This window comes from Miniopterus schreibersii (assembly GCF_964146895.1).
Source record: "Miniopterus schreibersii genome assembly, chromosome: 12".
Taxonomy (NCBI): Eukaryota; Metazoa; Chordata; class Mammalia; order Chiroptera; family Miniopteridae; genus Miniopterus; species Miniopterus schreibersii.
In genome coordinates, this window is record NC_138112.1 from 15159583 (window position 1) to 15176589 (window position 17007).

General features: G+C 40.7%; 1 pseudogene across 1 annotated transcript; it reads left to right on the plus strand.

The window, feature by feature from the left end:
• The first annotated feature begins 7430 nt into the window (after window positions 1-7430).
• Window positions 7431-8512, plus strand: LOC308565669 (ankyrin repeat domain-containing protein 40 pseudogene; annotated as a pseudogene). Its single transcript has one exon. The product of its transcript is annotated as an ankyrin repeat domain-containing protein 40 pseudogene (transcript).
• The last annotated feature ends 8495 nt before the right edge of the window (window positions 8513-17007 follow it).

Consider the following 17007-nt stretch of genomic DNA (forward strand, 5'->3'; position numbering starts at 1 on the left):
CAGAATCAATGGATGTATATATCATATGTGTGTATATATATTTATATATGTGTATATATGTATTAATATCAATGTAGATCTGTATCTGTATCTATTTATATATTTATAGAGAAGGATTTACTTTAAGGACTGGCTCACACATGATGAGAAGTTGTCGAGTTCAAAATCCACAAGGTTGGCCACAGCCTGGGAGAGCCAACAGTCCAAGTTGCAGTTTGAGTCCAAAGGCATTCTGCTGATAGGTAACCCTCTTCCTCAACAGAGGTCAGTCTTTTTTTACATTAAGGCCTTCAACCTATTAGATGAGACCCATCACATTATGAAGGGTAATCTGCTCTACTCAAAGTAGCCAGTTTAAATATTAATCTCACTCAAAATCATCAGAAGAATATTTAGCCAATATCTGGGTACTGTGGCCTAGTCAAATGGACACAAAATTAATCACATCATGTGGTAAAAAGAAGTGTTTTTCACAGGACTTTTTCTTTCCTAGGCATGGATAGAAGATTGCTTTATCTTGATGTTACTAGCTTCAGTGCCTAGCCTGGTGCCTTGTACAGGGTAAACACCCAATGAATATTTGTTAAACTAAATTAATTTCATTGATAGGAATAATTAAAGTTGTTATTTTTTAGTGACCCCTACTGGTGACATTTTATGTACATGTTTTCATATTCTCCCAATGACTCTACAAAGCAAGAATTCTTTTGTAAATCAGAAACTGATACTCAAAAGTTACATAACTAGCCTATGGTTATACAGCTGATAAACTACAGAAATTTGAACTCAAGACTGCATGTCTTCCAAGCAAATTTTCTTCTCTTTATATAAGGGGTAGCAAATAGGTCCTGACTCCATGCCTACTTCAGGCAATTTTGTTTGTGAAGTAAGAGTTTCCATGTGCCCTCAGCAGAAAAAAGAGCCTTGTCACAGGAACAGAACATGGGATGCACATTTGACATCTCGGCTTCCTGTTATATTGTATTACAAAAATGGCATGCAAGAGGAAGTAAGAAATTTACTCAAAGTCATTGTTCAATCTGATAAGAAGAGAATTTTAAATTCACCAATTTTCGGAAATGAATATAAAATTGCATTATTTCTCTCAGGTCTCATTAACACTTCATGAAGTGGTTTATGGGCAGACGAGATTGAGAAATGCAACCTTGTCTGACAAAAGGCAAGGAAATAAAATAACTGTTGTGGGTTGTTTTGTTTTTCTTTAAAGCCTCACAGTGTCATTTGCACAGTCCCTTTATACATGGGAGCTTAACTCTAAGGCTCTCTTTGGACTCCATGTTTCAAGACCAACTTATAAAAATAACTATTTTAGTAGTTCAGTAGGAAAAACAATGCCTGTGCATGAAATCTAAGATGTACTCACATTAGCTCAAATTCAATTCCACAATAAGTTACTAGGATATTTTTTTCAAGTTCTATGAGATTTTCCCCCCTCCCTTCATCAGACCATAACAATTGCTATCTGTTTCTCCTCTATATTTCTCCTAAGAGATGACTTATAAATGTGAGGGAACCACTGCAGTTTCCCAGGATAGAGAGGTTACCTGCAGCCACACTTTTAGATCTTTTTCTTGTACATTTCTGTTCTGTGCTGTTAGAGTTTGTAATTTTCTCTTTGTGAGACTGACTTCATGTGTGTTCATGGCAGCACTGCATATCCTCGTAGATAATCACAGAACTTAGTAGGCAAACTCATTCACCCCCCTGAAATATATGAAGGCAAAATTTTCAAAACATAGAACCAAAATCCATGTAGTATATTATTATTCCTATAGTGATAGGCAAGCAAAGAATTGAATTCTCCAAAGATCCCTAAATTTTCAAATACAAGTCATTATAGTGGCCTTTTCCACCAATTAGGAGTTTACTAAATGAGGCCTCTGGTTTAACAATCCACCTCAAGCAAGTGATGAAGATGGCAGTTTTATATGAAAACCAGTATTTTATTTCTCCATCAGTACTCATTTTTGATATGAAATGTGAAAACATTATTGAAATTAATATAATTGTTACTTAGGAAACTTACCTCACTATTTGCCATTTCACTTCCTTTAGGAAGTCTTAACTAAAAAAAAAATAGATTTAGTGGACAACCAAGAAAAGAGTTGGATGCCAACTAAGTAACAGTGTTGTTAAATGGCAGAGAAGGCAATGTTTGCCCATGCCCGTCACTTACACGGGTCCCTGAATCAGCCGTCTGCTCTATGGCTCCAAAATTGTCCTATCTCCTCTGTGCTCCTTTTCACAAACACAGAAAAGGAAAAGGGAGAATGCTGTCAACTTCACTGAGTTTATTAATAAAACAAAAATATGAATAAAAGTAGTGTCCTTGCTCATGCAGTTAATACACATCTGAGATGACCTACACCCGCAAGTGATGGAGGAATTATCACTTGAGATATTTAAAACAAGACTGCACAGAGCTCTTGGGAAATACTCTATAATAAGACCAAATAGGTGGAGAGGAATATAGAGAATGATGTTTTTTCTTTTGTTCATTTGGGGCTAAGACCCATTTTGTAATTCCCATTCATCCTTCCTAAATCAAGATCTGAAAAAGGTCATTCGGAGAGTGAATAGCCCTTTAAAGTATTAAAAAAAGTTAAGCTAACGAGCCCTTTACATATTTTCAGATTTGAAAAATCACAGCTGTTTTGGGGAAGTGCTTGCAGATAAGGTTAGCATTAGTGCACACATTTTATAAAGTTTAAAGGAGTTAAATGATTAGTTCAAGATGACAAAACTGGTTCTAGTCGTAGATGTGAGATCAGCATCTCCCTCTCCCTTATTCCAGTCATCTGCCATTTCAATTACTAAACTCAAAGCCGTTCAAAACCTATGTGACGGATTTTCTAACCTCCAAACATTTTAGTACTTGTGTCATCCTGGACGAACCCCAAATACTTTTACTCTGTAGAATTTCCTAGATATCAATGTGAATGCAGAAAGGGAGCCACCGGCCCAGGTTATAGGGTGACTCCCTGGAAGACAGCCTCTGAGCTGAGTCTCAAAGCACACGCAGGACTTAGCGAAGGGCAGCAACGGGGGAGGAAGAGGCGGGCTAGAGAAAGACGCCGTCTAAACAGAGGCGTGTGTCTCAGAGACAAGTGTTTATTTGGGGACTTAAAAGTTAGGGCGAGAAAGAATACCAAAGAATAATGTTTCTTTTCTTGGCATCCATCTATCATACAAGGTCTATAGTGTCCTCTGTGTGCCTCACCTTCTGCTATTAAACTACAAGCTCCCAGGGGAAAAGGCGCCACCTCTCACATGCTCCTGCCCCCAGAGCACTTCAGTTTCAGGCGCTCAGTAAGTTGATGAAGAGGTGAATGGGCAGTGTGGTGTAAACAGGTCATTAACCCCAATAAATCTTTTTTATCACCCATGACACGGGGAGCAATAGTCCTTACCTGATACCTCCAATATGAAAACTGAATAAGAAGAAGCTTGTAGAAAAATTGGTATCAAACACAGAACACTGTGAGAGCTCAATAAATCTCAGATTGTGCATATTCTTACTGGTGCAAGTGTTTAAGTTCAAGGCAGGGCTTCATGTGAGCTGATAAAATCACCACTCAGAATAGAAGCCAACGTGGAAAACTTTGTAGGAGGCAACGAGGGTTTCCTCTAATGCTTCTTCCCATCTTGACAACCTCGGAAGCCCGGCCGGGCGTGGCTCAGCGGTTGAGCGTCGACCTAGGATCCAGGCGATCAGGGTTCGATTCCCGGTCAGGGCACATGCCTGGGTTGCGGGCTGCAGCTGATCAATGACTCTCTCCTCATTGATGTTTCTATCTCTCTCTCCCCCTCCTTTCCTCTCTCTGAAATCAATAAAGATATATTTAAAATACAACCTCGGAAGATGCTTGTGCATCTTTTCAGCACAAATAGTAAATCTAATAAAAGGCCAGACACAAGCTGTCATCTGACCTTTGGATACACTGTGCGCAGGTCTGTAAGGAAGAGAGGTTTTAGCTTCAGGAGGAACCAATAGCGAGGACAAGTGAGAGGATTCACTCCCTCCTCTGTAGGGGAAATTTGGATATTCAGTATTCTTCTCTGCAGGAGTGAAAAACATGTCACTGGTGGTGAAAAGTAAAAAAATACATATATTTTTGAATTTTTAAAACCTAAGCTAGTCAGAATCTCAAACTAGTAAGAAATGAGCCTTGATAGAAATAAAATATATTCATTTTTATTTTTGAACTTCTACTATATTAAGTCACTGAGTTTGTTTCTCTGGGACATATAAAGATATACATTTTATTAATATTAATAGTTTATATTTACTGAGTTTCTACTGTATCATTATTTCATTTGACCCTCATAATAATTCTATGAAGTGGGTATTATAATTAATCCCATTTACAAATAAGGAGACGTAGGGTCAAGAGATTAAATAATTTGCTCAAGGTCACACAGAAAGTTGCAGGCTGGTATTTAAGTGGATAAAATCACTTAATATCTGTCTTATTCTAGACCCAGCACCTCTAATCAGGACATTCTACTAGTGGAACTACCAAGGAGTAAATAAGAAAATGAAAAATTCTGACAGCTGACTCTTTTTTATTGACATTATTCTTAAAGTCTAATTATGTAAATCATATTTCTCATTAGAAAGGTAGCAGCGTAAGGCTGTTCCTTCAACAGGATTGTCATGTAGCAGGCGCGGTGTGATCACACAGCCTCAAAAAAATTGGCTCTGATTCAACCAGCGTAGCTGGGCAAAGGCCACCGGTTTCCCAAGGGCTCCAAAGATTAGAGGTAAAAGGCCCGTCCTATTTTTGTGCAGAAGCAAGTCATAAATACTCCTTTTGACAAAAGCGCAATCATCTCAACACTCCAGGAATCCTGTTATCAATCACCCTTCCTTCAACTTAAATGTTCTTTGTATGCTAATTTAAAATTTCTATGATCTATGCCCATAGCAAGCTTTCTACACTGCAGCGGAAAGGGGCTGTGGTCTTCTAAGAATTCACCTTGCAACTGAGACCAACATTTCAATGATTTTAAGGAGGAAAGCTGTCAAAATGAATCTAGAATTTGTACACAGCTTTCTGATCTATGTTACAGAAAGAAAAAGGGGTTAGGATTCTTTCTGCCAACGGGTCTGAAACTACTGGAACTGTGTGTGTCTTTTTGCATTCATATGGAAATCCTTTCTTGAACAAATTTAGAATACTTTCTCTTCTGTATTAAGCATATTAAAATTTTCTCTTTGTGAATGCTGATTTCCACCTCCCACTTCCTACCTCCGTCTCAAATTTAGAGTAGGTTTGCTCGCATCCCAGCAGTGAGAGAAAAGGGTCAGGGATCTCGGAAAGTGGGGTGAGAATGCTGTCCCTCTTATTTTTCCAGGTCCCGAGTGCCATGTTTTGACGGCTCCAGAGCATGCCATACACATGGTGCTTTGTGTGAATAATGCTCCTTGGCAATGTGCGATGTAGTTGCCCTGCCATGGCCTGTCTTAAACCACAGTGCGAAGCATGAAGTTGTCATGGGCCTATCTTACCTCATTATTTCCCTCTTTCTATTGGCAATGGTGCCTCTCACTCCCCACCCTTCCTCCCTCCTCAGCAAGGCTCTCTGTGTAGTTGGCATTCGCAGCCAGCATGTGCGGTTGCCTTTGTGAGCTATGATCTTGGGCAAGTCACTTAACTTCCCTTAGGTCAGGTCCCTGATTGTAAAATGAGGTCAAGAATGACATCTACCTCCTAGGGATGTTGTGAGTATACTAAAAAAGGTACAGTATGTGAAGTATCTAGTTCACTGTATGTCCCTCGGAAGAGTCAGTGAATGCCAGCTAGTTTCACTGCTATTACCATGATCATAACTGCCACCTAGTTGCCCAACTACCAAATACCCAAAATACAAGGAGGTCTTCTAGTGAAGATAATTGGGAATGTTAGTTAGCTCTAAGGGGTCCTAATAGAATATGCAACCCTATCCTTTTATTTTCAGATGAGTAAACTGAGGCACAGAGATGACAAGAAATGCCCTAAATTATAGAGCTTGTTATAGAACTGGAGACAAAAACTGAGGTCCTCTGCTTCACAATCTAGTACATTTTTCACTGAATCCAACATCTAATGAAATGTCCATGGGATCAGCAGGCTTCAGCTCTCCAGTCTTCAATCATGAACCAATTTAATCAGGCATATGTATTTGGATGATTAAAATCAGCTGCTAGGAAACAAAGTGCTGACTGATCAACTCACTTCAATTCTCTTCTCCCTAAAATGAGACTAAGGAGACAGACACTGTTACTTATAAATTCACAGCAGTGAAAGGCAAGGGAGTCTAGTGCTGGTCAACTCTCCCAAGTCCCTGAAATCCAGGGGTCACTATGAACTGTGCCCCCAGCTCTCCTGAAGCCAGAGAAAGGGAAATGAACTTGTTAACCTTGGGGTTGTCTCATTCAGAGCTGTGTAGTATGGTTTCCCTTTGCTCGGATGCATCCTGCTTGCTCTTGGGAGCTCAGTTTAAATCCGATTTCTTTGGAGAAGTCTTTTCTCCAACCTCTAGACTGGGTTAGTTCCTGCCTCACCCCTTGTGTTCCACAGCCTCCGGGTTAAATAAGTAGTGCTATCTACACTATTGTTACTTGGAGATGTTTTTTGGAAGGGGTGATATTATCACATATTTTCAGGTTATTTTCCTTTATAACATTTCACCAAAGAGTTCTGGTGGTTCCCTGGTCACTGACATAGTGGGAGGGGGGACTTAAGTTTTTATTCTGTTCTTCACCTAACCCCATTTTCTGTTTTAGAATACACATTGCATTTAGTATCTTTGTCTCTTAATTAAAGAGCTTAGCCCTTTTCATTTTTTGTGATTTTTAATAATCTTAAAATTATTTCTAACACCTTATCTTATGCTACTTGCAGTTTTTGTTACTTCTCTTCCTTAGATTTCTATTCTTTTAATTGATTTTTTAATTCAAATTATTCGCTTTTGTCCCTGACTAGTATAGAATTTATACAAGTGATTTTCTAATCATTTAGTGATTATTCCAGAAATTTTAATAGGCAGAATTAATAGTCTAATGTTAACTCCAATCATCTCCCATCCAAAATTCACATTAACATATTTCTAGGCATTCTAATTCTATCTTGTTTTAAGCCCTTAGGAAAAAAGTGGCCTTATTGTTTTTTATACGATGTTTGTTTAGACATAGCAACATATTAAACTTTCTTTACAAGACCACTTGTCTGAGATTGTTTTCCTTCTAATTGAAATAATTTCATTGGTGAGGATCTATTGGTGGCAAAATGCCCACTTCTCTTAAAAATGGCTCTATGGCGGCCGGGAGGAGGCCTGGGCCTGCGGGCGGGGAGGAGCAGGGCAGGCGGGCCCGCACTCTCTCCCCAGGCTGGGAGCAGGGCGGGGGGCTGCGGGCAGAGGGGAAGATGAGGGCTCTCCTGGGGCAGAAGGAGCAGCAGGAGAGGCTGCGGGAGGCCACGGCCTTGGGGGACATTCAGGAGGTGCAGAAACTGCTGGAGAGCGGGGGGGATGTGAACTCCCAAAATGAGGTCCACGGCTGGACCTGTTTACAGTGGGCATGTAAACGCAATCATGGTCAGGTAGTCTCTTGTTAAAATCAGGAGCTGACAAAGAGATTCTTACCACAAAAGGAGACATGCCAGTCCAATTAACATCAAGGAGAGGAATCAGAAAGATAATGGGAGTGGAAGATGACGATGATGGTGACAGATGATGGTGACAACTGCCCCCAGATGAAGGAGTCAGACCTGCCCTTTGTTCCCAACTGTTTGGCCAACCCAGCCTTCCCTTTCATCTACACCCCTGTGGCAGAGGATTAAGCCCAGTTGCAGAATGGGGGCCCCTCCACACCTCCTGCATCAACCCCTGGAGATGGCTCTCCTCCATCTCTCCCCGCTGGGAACCTCCCCCGCTAGGGGCCTGTCCACGGGACCACACCTCTTTGGCACTGGTTCAGAATGGGGATGTCCTCAGAACACCAGAAAGCACAAAACCAGGCCCTGTCTGTCAGCCACCAGTGAGTCAGAATCAATCACTGTTTTCTTCTGTCCCGTCCAAGCCATCAGTGTCTCTGGAGCCTCAAAATGAGACACATGCAGGACCAGCGCTAGCATTCCAGCCATTTTTCTTCACTGGAGCATTTCCATTTAATATGCAAGAACTGGTACTCAAGGGGAGGATTCAAAACTCATCTCTTTGAGAAAATGATTTCATTGAAATTGTACTGGACCGACAGGAGCTCACCTATCAAGAATTGCTCAGAGTGAGTTGCTGTGAGCTGGGTGTTAATCCCAACCAAGTGGAGAAGATCAGAAAGTCACCCAATACTCTGGTAAGAAAGGACAAAGATGTTGCTCGACTCCAAGATTTCCAAGAGCTGGAACTGGTTGTAACGATAAGTGAAAATAATTTTCTGTTCAGAAATGCTGCATCCACACTGACTGAAAGGCCTTGCTACAACAGGAGAGCTTCAAAACTGACTTACTAATGCAGCAGGGACTTTTATCACTGCATATTGTGACAGTGTGTGTCACCTCTGGGCCAAGGACAAGTCATTGATCTAAATGCCTTGGATGCCTGGAGGGCCCCTGGGGCCACTGAGTAGTGTACACTAACAGTGTTCTGCCAAGGTAGGAAGCCCCTGACCCCCAAGCAGTGGAGACACTCTTCCAACCCTCTTGGTGCACAATTAACCTATCGCTCAAAGCTGTGAACAGCAACAACAACAACAACAAAAAGGCTTTTTTTTCATCTTTTCACTGTATAGTTCAAACTTTGAAGTCTCAGTATTATGCGGGGGTGGGTGACAGGAAGGTGGTCTTACTTTGTCTCCTGTCCCCTGTGTCCAGTATAGTCACCAAACTAGGTAGTCAAGGTTAGCAGTTTGGCTGATGTCATCAGGGTGAAAGCTAACATCAGAAATAGCTCCTTCCTGGAGGTCCATGTTCACTTTATTGGACTCTAAGGATTTCTTACTATCATGCTGGTTCATCAATGTATATTTAAAATAGTTTATCATATTTAGTTGTTGTCAGTGGATCTGTTTAACATATCAGACTGTGACAGACTGAAAATAGAATCAAGAAAATTTAAACACTACCGGCTCACATTAGAAGCAATTTTCCAAGTTTCACCACCTCCTAAAAGTCACTATATAATTCAAATTCCATATACTAATTTTGGGGAGGTGGTGAAACTTGGAAAACTGATGGAATTTAAAATCTACTAGATTATCTGATGATAAATTATTAAGCTTCTAGCCCTGCCAGGTGTGGCTCAGCTGTTGAGCGTCAAGCTAGGATCCAGGCCATCGGGGTTCGATTCCCCATCAGGGCACATGCCTGGGTTGAGGGCTCAGTACCCAGTCGGGGGCGTGCAGGAGGCAGCCAATCGGTGTCTCTCTCATCATTGATGTTTCTGTCTCTCTCTCTCCCTTTCCTTTACTCTCTCTGAAATCAATAGATATATTTTTAAAAAAATTATTAAGCTTCTAAAATTATTAAAATGTTATATCACTGTGTTAGTTCATTAGGACTTCTGTGATAAATTACCACAAACTGGGTGGCTTAAAATAACAAATTCATTCTCTCATAATGCAGAAGGCTAGAAGTCCAAATCAACTATTGGAAAGGTTGGCTCCTTCTAAAAGCACTGATGGAGGAGCTGGTCTCTTGAATCTCCTGGCGTCTTGAGGCTCTGGGTGATCTTTGGTATTCCTCCGCTTGTAGCTGTTTTACTCAGTCTTTGCCTCCGTCTTCACATATCCTCTCTCTATCTCTATGTCTTTTCCTCTTCTTGTAAGGATGCCAGTCATTGGATTTAGGGCCCACCCTAATCCAGGACAACCTCATCTTAACTAAATACATCTGCAAAGACTCTACTTCCAAATAAGGTCACATTCAGAGGTTACAGGTGGGCATAAATTTGGGGAGAACACTATACATTAAAATCACCTTGAGCTTTCTCCTAATTAAGCTCCATGTAACTTAGGAGAACAAATTTACATTGCATCATATTAGAACAGACGTATGAGCCTAACATCATTTCCCTCTGTCCTGCAGTGTCAGGCATGGTTTGCTGTCACCTTTTTTATTTAGGATAAGTTTATTATGTATTCCTAAGATCTCCTTCAAGGGTCTGTAGCCCAGAGTTCATCACTCCTTTCTTCCCACCATCTGAATTAAGTTTTCTAGGCAAAATGACAGCTCTGATTTCTCAAAAATGACTCAGCGGAACACAGCAAGCCATAAAAGACTGAAAAGTATTGAGACATTCATAGTGCAGCAAAGCAAGCTGATCAGTTAAACTTCAGCAACAAACTTCATCTACCAAGGAAATTCCATGATCTGGCTCAGGCCTAACTCTTCAGCCATATGTCTTGCCAGAATTACTCCCCTACCCACTCTCCTGCCCCAACATTCTTCTCTTTGGGAATGTACAATCACTTGTGATTCCCCAAATGTGGGATATTACACCATGCCACTGTGCCTCTGGGCAGCCTGTTCTTTTCACCTGGCACCACCTGACACCTCTTACTCACCTGGTGATCTCCTGCTGCTCCTTCAGGAAACTGATCGGTAACATTGTCCTCCATAAAGGATTCTCTGATCCAACTGCTCAGATTATTCTTCCACTCCTCACCTTCCTAGGTGCACCAGTACCTTCCTAGGTGTACCTAGGTATACCAGTCTGATATTCCATGTTCTCGCTGCATTTAATGTAATAGTTCATCTTAAATGTCTCTTTGTCAGAATGTAAACTCTTGGATGCTCAGCCCAGCACAGAGTCTGCTACATGGTTGGCACTTAAAAACTATTAAATGGATTCGGCAAGACGCTTATTACTTACTTACATGCCAGGCACAGTTTAGTGGGACTAAAAGGATGAGTAAGGCCTGATCCTGACTTTCTGGATATTCGTAATCCATCTCTATTGACCTCCACCGGGTAGCATGACCTTTCAAACTCAGGATTTGCCACTACGCTTACTCAAAACAATTCTGATTGCTAGAGATGTGATTTATTATACTGCTATCACTTCAAGCTTACAAGAAAAACCTTTTAAGCCATCATCCACATGACTTCTAGACAAACAAATGCTCACTCCTCTCAGCCCAAATTAGTTATTTTATTCGTATATTAACCTTTGGTATCTCTACTGCCAGGCTCGCACATCCATCTTTCACACTGTGCTCATCAGGTCAGCACTTCCATTCCATTTAGATTTCATATTGTAGACCTTCTGAAAAGAGCACCTTTTTCTAGACTTATGTGTATATTCTATTCAAGTTATTTACTAGACCTACCCCTGGGCCATCTTAAGAAGCTCTAATTCTAGTCTTCTTCACAAATGAAGAAGAGCCGTGTCCTCTCCACGTCGGATCCATTCTTGAAAGCCTTATTAGGTCATTTCTCCTCCATGTTTCAGCCTGCACTTCTCTTATCACTGTTCCCTCACATATTTAAAGCAGGATCCCAGTTGTTCGAGTAGGTGAGGATCTACAGTCAGTACACATCTTCACAGGGACCTGGTAGCACAATTACTTCTTTTTTCCCAAAGCTTTCCTCCCAGTGGAGTGTCTATTAGCTTCTGCACATTCAAATTCAATCATTTTAATTAGAAATGTCATTTTCTCTTTTAAGTTAGCTGTAAAAGAAAGCTCTGGTTTGTTTTCTGTTTTAGAGATTCTGTGATGGGAAGGTCCCTGAAAAATTGAAGATATGAATCAGCGTCTTGTTCAACATAAAGGCAATTTTGCAGTTATCCTCCTAAGAGAGCAATCTGTGGGCTTTTGTGAACAATCTAGGCTGCTAGTCTAAATTCAGTCCCCCTGTGTCATATATTGGTCTTATAATACTTTATTTATTTTAATTATCTTTATTGTTGAAAATATTACAGATGCCCCCTTTTTACCCCTATTGGTCCCCTCCACCCTGCATCCACCCCATCCCCAGGCAGTCCTCAGACCAATGTCTGTGTCCATGGGTTATGCTTATAAACATGTAAGTTCTTTGATTGATCTCTCCCCGCCCACTCCCCCTTCCCCACCTTCCCTCTGAGATCCCTTAGTCTGTTCCATGCTTCTATGTCTCTGGGTCCATTTTGTTCATCAGTTTATTTTGTTTATTATATTCCACATATGAGTGAGATCATGGGGTACTTGTCTTTCTCCGACTGGCTTATTTCACTTAGCATAATACCTCCTAGTTCCCTCCATGCTGTCCCAAAGGATAAAAGATCCTTCTTCTTTACAGCTGCATAGTACTCCATGGTGTGAATGTCCCACAGCTTTTTTATCCACTCATCTCCTGATGGGCACTTGGGCTGTTCCCAGATCTTAGCCATTGTAAATTGTGCTGCTATGAACATAGGGGGGCATAAGTTCTTCGTGATTGGTGTTTCAGGTTTCTTAGGATATATTCCTAGAAGTGGGATCACTGGGTCAAATGGCAGGTCAATTTTTAATCTTTTGAGGAAACCCCATACTTTAAATGGTTCATTTATACTAGTTTGCCTTTGCCCTGGAGAAATTGAAGGACGCTTTAGTCAAATGTGGTCCTTCAATTTTTTTTTCTAATCTGAGTTTTCCACTTGTTAGACTAAGTATAGAAATATGATAATGCGCATTTGTGGGCAGTACTGGTGGTGGTGGTGGTGGTGGTGGTGGTGGTGGTGTGTGTGTGTGTGTGGTATATGGGAAAGTTCCTTTTCGTGAAAGGTGACAGGAAATGGATCTGGATGATTTTACTACATGACCTTGGAATTTTCCAATAACTTATTTCTCACTAAGTGAATTAATTAGATGATCCTTATGCCCCTCCTGGTTTTAACATTCAAAAACATCATTGATTAAGATGTTGAGACCTGAAGTTTGACTTCTGTCTACAAAGAATATAGATTCAAGTTTTCCAAGAGAATTTCACAAGTGTCTAGGAGATACCAGAAATGTCATCCCTCCCTAAAAGGCCTTCATTTTGTTCTTCCATTTATCCAACAGGCTATTGTTAAATATTCGTTTCATGTAAAAACCTAACATCCTGCTTCATAGCACTTATGCACCTTTCAAGCAGACCCTCACCATATTGAATCAAAATATCTAATTGAAGTCTGTCTGCTCCAATAGAATGTGAACAACTGTGATCACCTAATGTGTTTCTTCCACCTCTATATAACCTGGATCTCACATAGTGTTGAGTGCATAGTACATGATGAATTACTGTTCCCTAAACTATCATAAAGCTGAGGAGAGGAGTCATGACTCTTAATCTTTGCTTTGAAGTTAAATTGAACGTCCTTGAAAAGCTCAGTTTGAGGTATACTCTTAGTGGTATCAATGACTTAAATCTTTATGTCTTACTAGTCATGTAATTCCTGGCATAACAGTAGTGATACTTTAAACACAATGTCATCTTTGTGAGAAGATCAAATAAATTAGCATTCCTTGGTTATTGACGCTTTCAGAGTCATGGCTATTTTAATACTCTCCCCCCAAATAATAAGCCAAAACTTTTATAAAACCTTTCTGACAAGTACAATATAGAGGGAGGAAACCTTTCTGACAACTATACATGTAAAGGGAGAAAACTAGGTTTGGAGAAATAATTTATAAACCTTTGGGAAAGGGGATATTATTTGCAGCAGACTCTGAAACAAAGATTTGAGAGCAAGGGACTTATTTGGGAGGTGAACTCAGAAAACAATCGTAAGGGAATGGGATGAGAGGGAAAGGAAACCAATCAACTACATGTTACTCACTAGAGCTTAAATCTGCTAGAGAATTGTAAGAGCCTGTATAGAACACAGATCAAGAGTCATCCAGCCCAAGGGTGAGAGACCTGGGGTATCTCTACATGGACATCCACCAGGTATTGGTTGAGGGTGTCTGAAGAGAGGCTATTCCTCAGCACTGCTAGCTTGGCAGAGCATGGGCACATGTGTAGCACAGGCTCTGGCAACCAAGCAACCAATGGAAAATCTCAGACAAGGAGATACAGGCGCTCACTGTTGGCTTTCAGGTCTGCATGCACTGGCATGGTGTTTGCATGAGAAAAGAACAAAGATTCCAGGACCGAAGGAGACATGGATGCAAAATTACAATGGAGAAATGGAGAAACAATCCAAGCAGAAACTGTGTCCTTTGAAACTGCAAACTAACATCTCCAGCAGCAAAATGGGTGATGGTATTTTGTGAACAGGAATGTCTAATGTTCAATTTGTGGTTGTTTATGTTGCCAAGATGTAAACCTTTTCTCTGTCTCAAGCCTAATTCCAAATTTTCTGCAGAGTCTACTTCCCATAAAGCCCATAAGAATGGGTCCTTTTTTAACATGGAAAATAAAAAAAAGGCTTAAATTGTATACTTCGGTTCAATGGGATGCAGAACAAAGCCAGGGCAAGTGAGATGTAGGGATGACACTTAAAGTCCCCTAATTCACAGTAAGCAGAAGTTCATAGCCACAGGTGATCATGAGGTTATAAGTGCCTCAAGAATTTTCAGAATTTTTGAGGAAGGAGGGGTGGAATTACCTCTTTAAATAATGGTTTGTGGAAACATCCAAATCTCACAGGTCAGGAGATAGAGCTAATATGTGAAATACGCATGGAATCAATCTTTTACATCTTAACAGTCCACTTCCCACCACTCCAGCCCACCTGCTACAAGGAGTCCCTGATTCACACCTAAAAGGCTGTGTCACACACACAAAAATAATGGTTGAGAAATGAATCACCGTCCACTTTCCCAGAATAATGATAGGTCTAAAATGTCATGTGGCCAAGCACTGGACCAATTTCTGCCTTGTTTCTGCAGGTTGACTATGAGACTTTGAGCACCTACCAAACTTCTCTGGACATCAGTTTCCACCCCTGTTGAAAGAGAAGTTTGAAAGACCTTCAGTGCCTCTCAGTACTTTACTAACTCTTTAAGATTCTCAAATTGGTTTTAAATGTTGACAAATACACAGCATTCGGCAGTAGGAACTTTGAAGGCCAGGGTTAAATTTTATTTATATTATTTTAATAAAGATGTTCCCCATCCTTTTATTTGTCCTTCTAACAATTTCATCAAAAACTTTCTGACGTTAACCCTGCTGGGCATGGCTTAGTGGTTGAGCATCGACCTAGGATCCAGGAGATTGCAGTTTGATTCCTGGTCAGGGCACGTGCCCTGGTTGCCAGTTGGGGGCTTGCAGGAGGCAGCCAATCAACGACATCTCTCTCATCATTGATGTTTCTATCTCTTTCTCTCTCCCTCTCTCTTCTTCTCTCTGAAATAAAAAAAGATATATTTATTAAAAAAAAAACTTTCCAATGTTCAATGTTGATTCCCATTGCCTCCTGTCTATCTGTTAAAAGCTCTGAGGAGCACTTGTCACACACATATAGTGTTTACATGCCTCTAGAGAATGAGCTCCTTAAAACAGGGCATAAACTTTCATCTCTGTAACCCTAGCACTTAACATGATACATGAATGTAATACTTAATAAATGCTGGTTGAATAAATAAATAAGTAGATGGGTGACTGCCATTGTCCCCCACAGCTCCTAACTCACTTCACTGATGATGCGAGCTAATCAAGTCTGTAATAAATTATTCTGTTCAAGACCTTCTAGAATTGTTTCAAGGCATTAGGGAGATAGAGTAATGGCAGGGCAAGGAACTGCTTGGGTGTGAAGCGAGTCTTTTTATCTGTAGGTTGAGACTATGTAGACCTTTTTTAAAAAAAATATCTTCAGATGACAGTATTTAGGGGTTTAATTTTATATTCTTAATTCCTAAATTACAGATTGGTCAGAGAAGATGTTTTGTTCTGAACTACCCTCTCTGTTTCAAGATATACTAGAGGAAAGTGATTGGATTGGATTGGATTGGATTGGATTGGATTGGATTGGATTGGATTGGATTGGATTGGATTGGATTGGATTGGATTCACACAGGATTATTACTGTCATCAAACATTTATTGAGAACCTAGCATAAGTCAGTTCTTTGCTAGGGGTTACAGAAAATGCACAGCAGAAAATGTAGCTCTTGCCACCAAAGGGATTTTATTAAACTAGGAAATGAGTCATAGAGTGAATAGAGATAGACCCAAGCAAAGCCATATGCAATATGTGCCCAATGCTTCACTCTTGTTACATAATTCAAGTTTGTGTGCCCAATACTTAGAAAGATCAAAACTCAAAACATCAGAGTAAAAAGTAAAGAAAGGTTTCTCAATCAAGAAGGCACCAACCAGGAGGATGAGAGACCTAATAGTGTCTCAAATCCATCTTTCTCTCACTAGACAGGGTCAAGAACTTTTAAGGGGTTAGGGGCAGCAGGTCAGCAGAAGTGCTGGTGGGGCAAGTTTTAATTGGAGGATCTTGGAACTTGGCCATTTATGGTAAATGGGGCGTCAACACTGAGTCTTCCTGGACAAAGAACCCTTTGTTTCCAAAAGGGTTCCTGTTATGTCCTGGTTCTTTGGTTCTGGGGCAGGGGGACTTTGGTTCTGGGTGCAGCTAGAGTCCAAAGCTCTCTTCTCTGCACATGCTTCAGCTGCATGACTTGTGATTTTGGTCTGTTGTCTCTGAAAAGCAGCTCGGTATCTCATTCAACAGGATAGGACTATTCTGAGCTGGTTCTGTGGTTACAAAATTGTGTAAAGTACTTAACATATTGTTTGGCACATATTCATGCTCAATAAGCATGCACTCGGAACCCTTTACCATAAAATAACCAAGTTCCAAGGCCCTCCAGTTAAAGCTTGCCCCACCAGCACATCTGCATACTTGTTGCCCCCTAACCCCTGAAAAAATATAATCCAGTGAGCAAGATGAGTTGAGGCACTATGAAGCCCCCCATCTTCCCAGTTGGCGCCTTCTTGATTAATAAACCGGTGACTCTGATGTTTTTTATTTTGATCTTTTGAAGCACTGCTCTCACAAATGGAGTTCTGTAACAAGCCTGAAGCCCTTTGCTTTGACCTTAGATCTGTGAGAG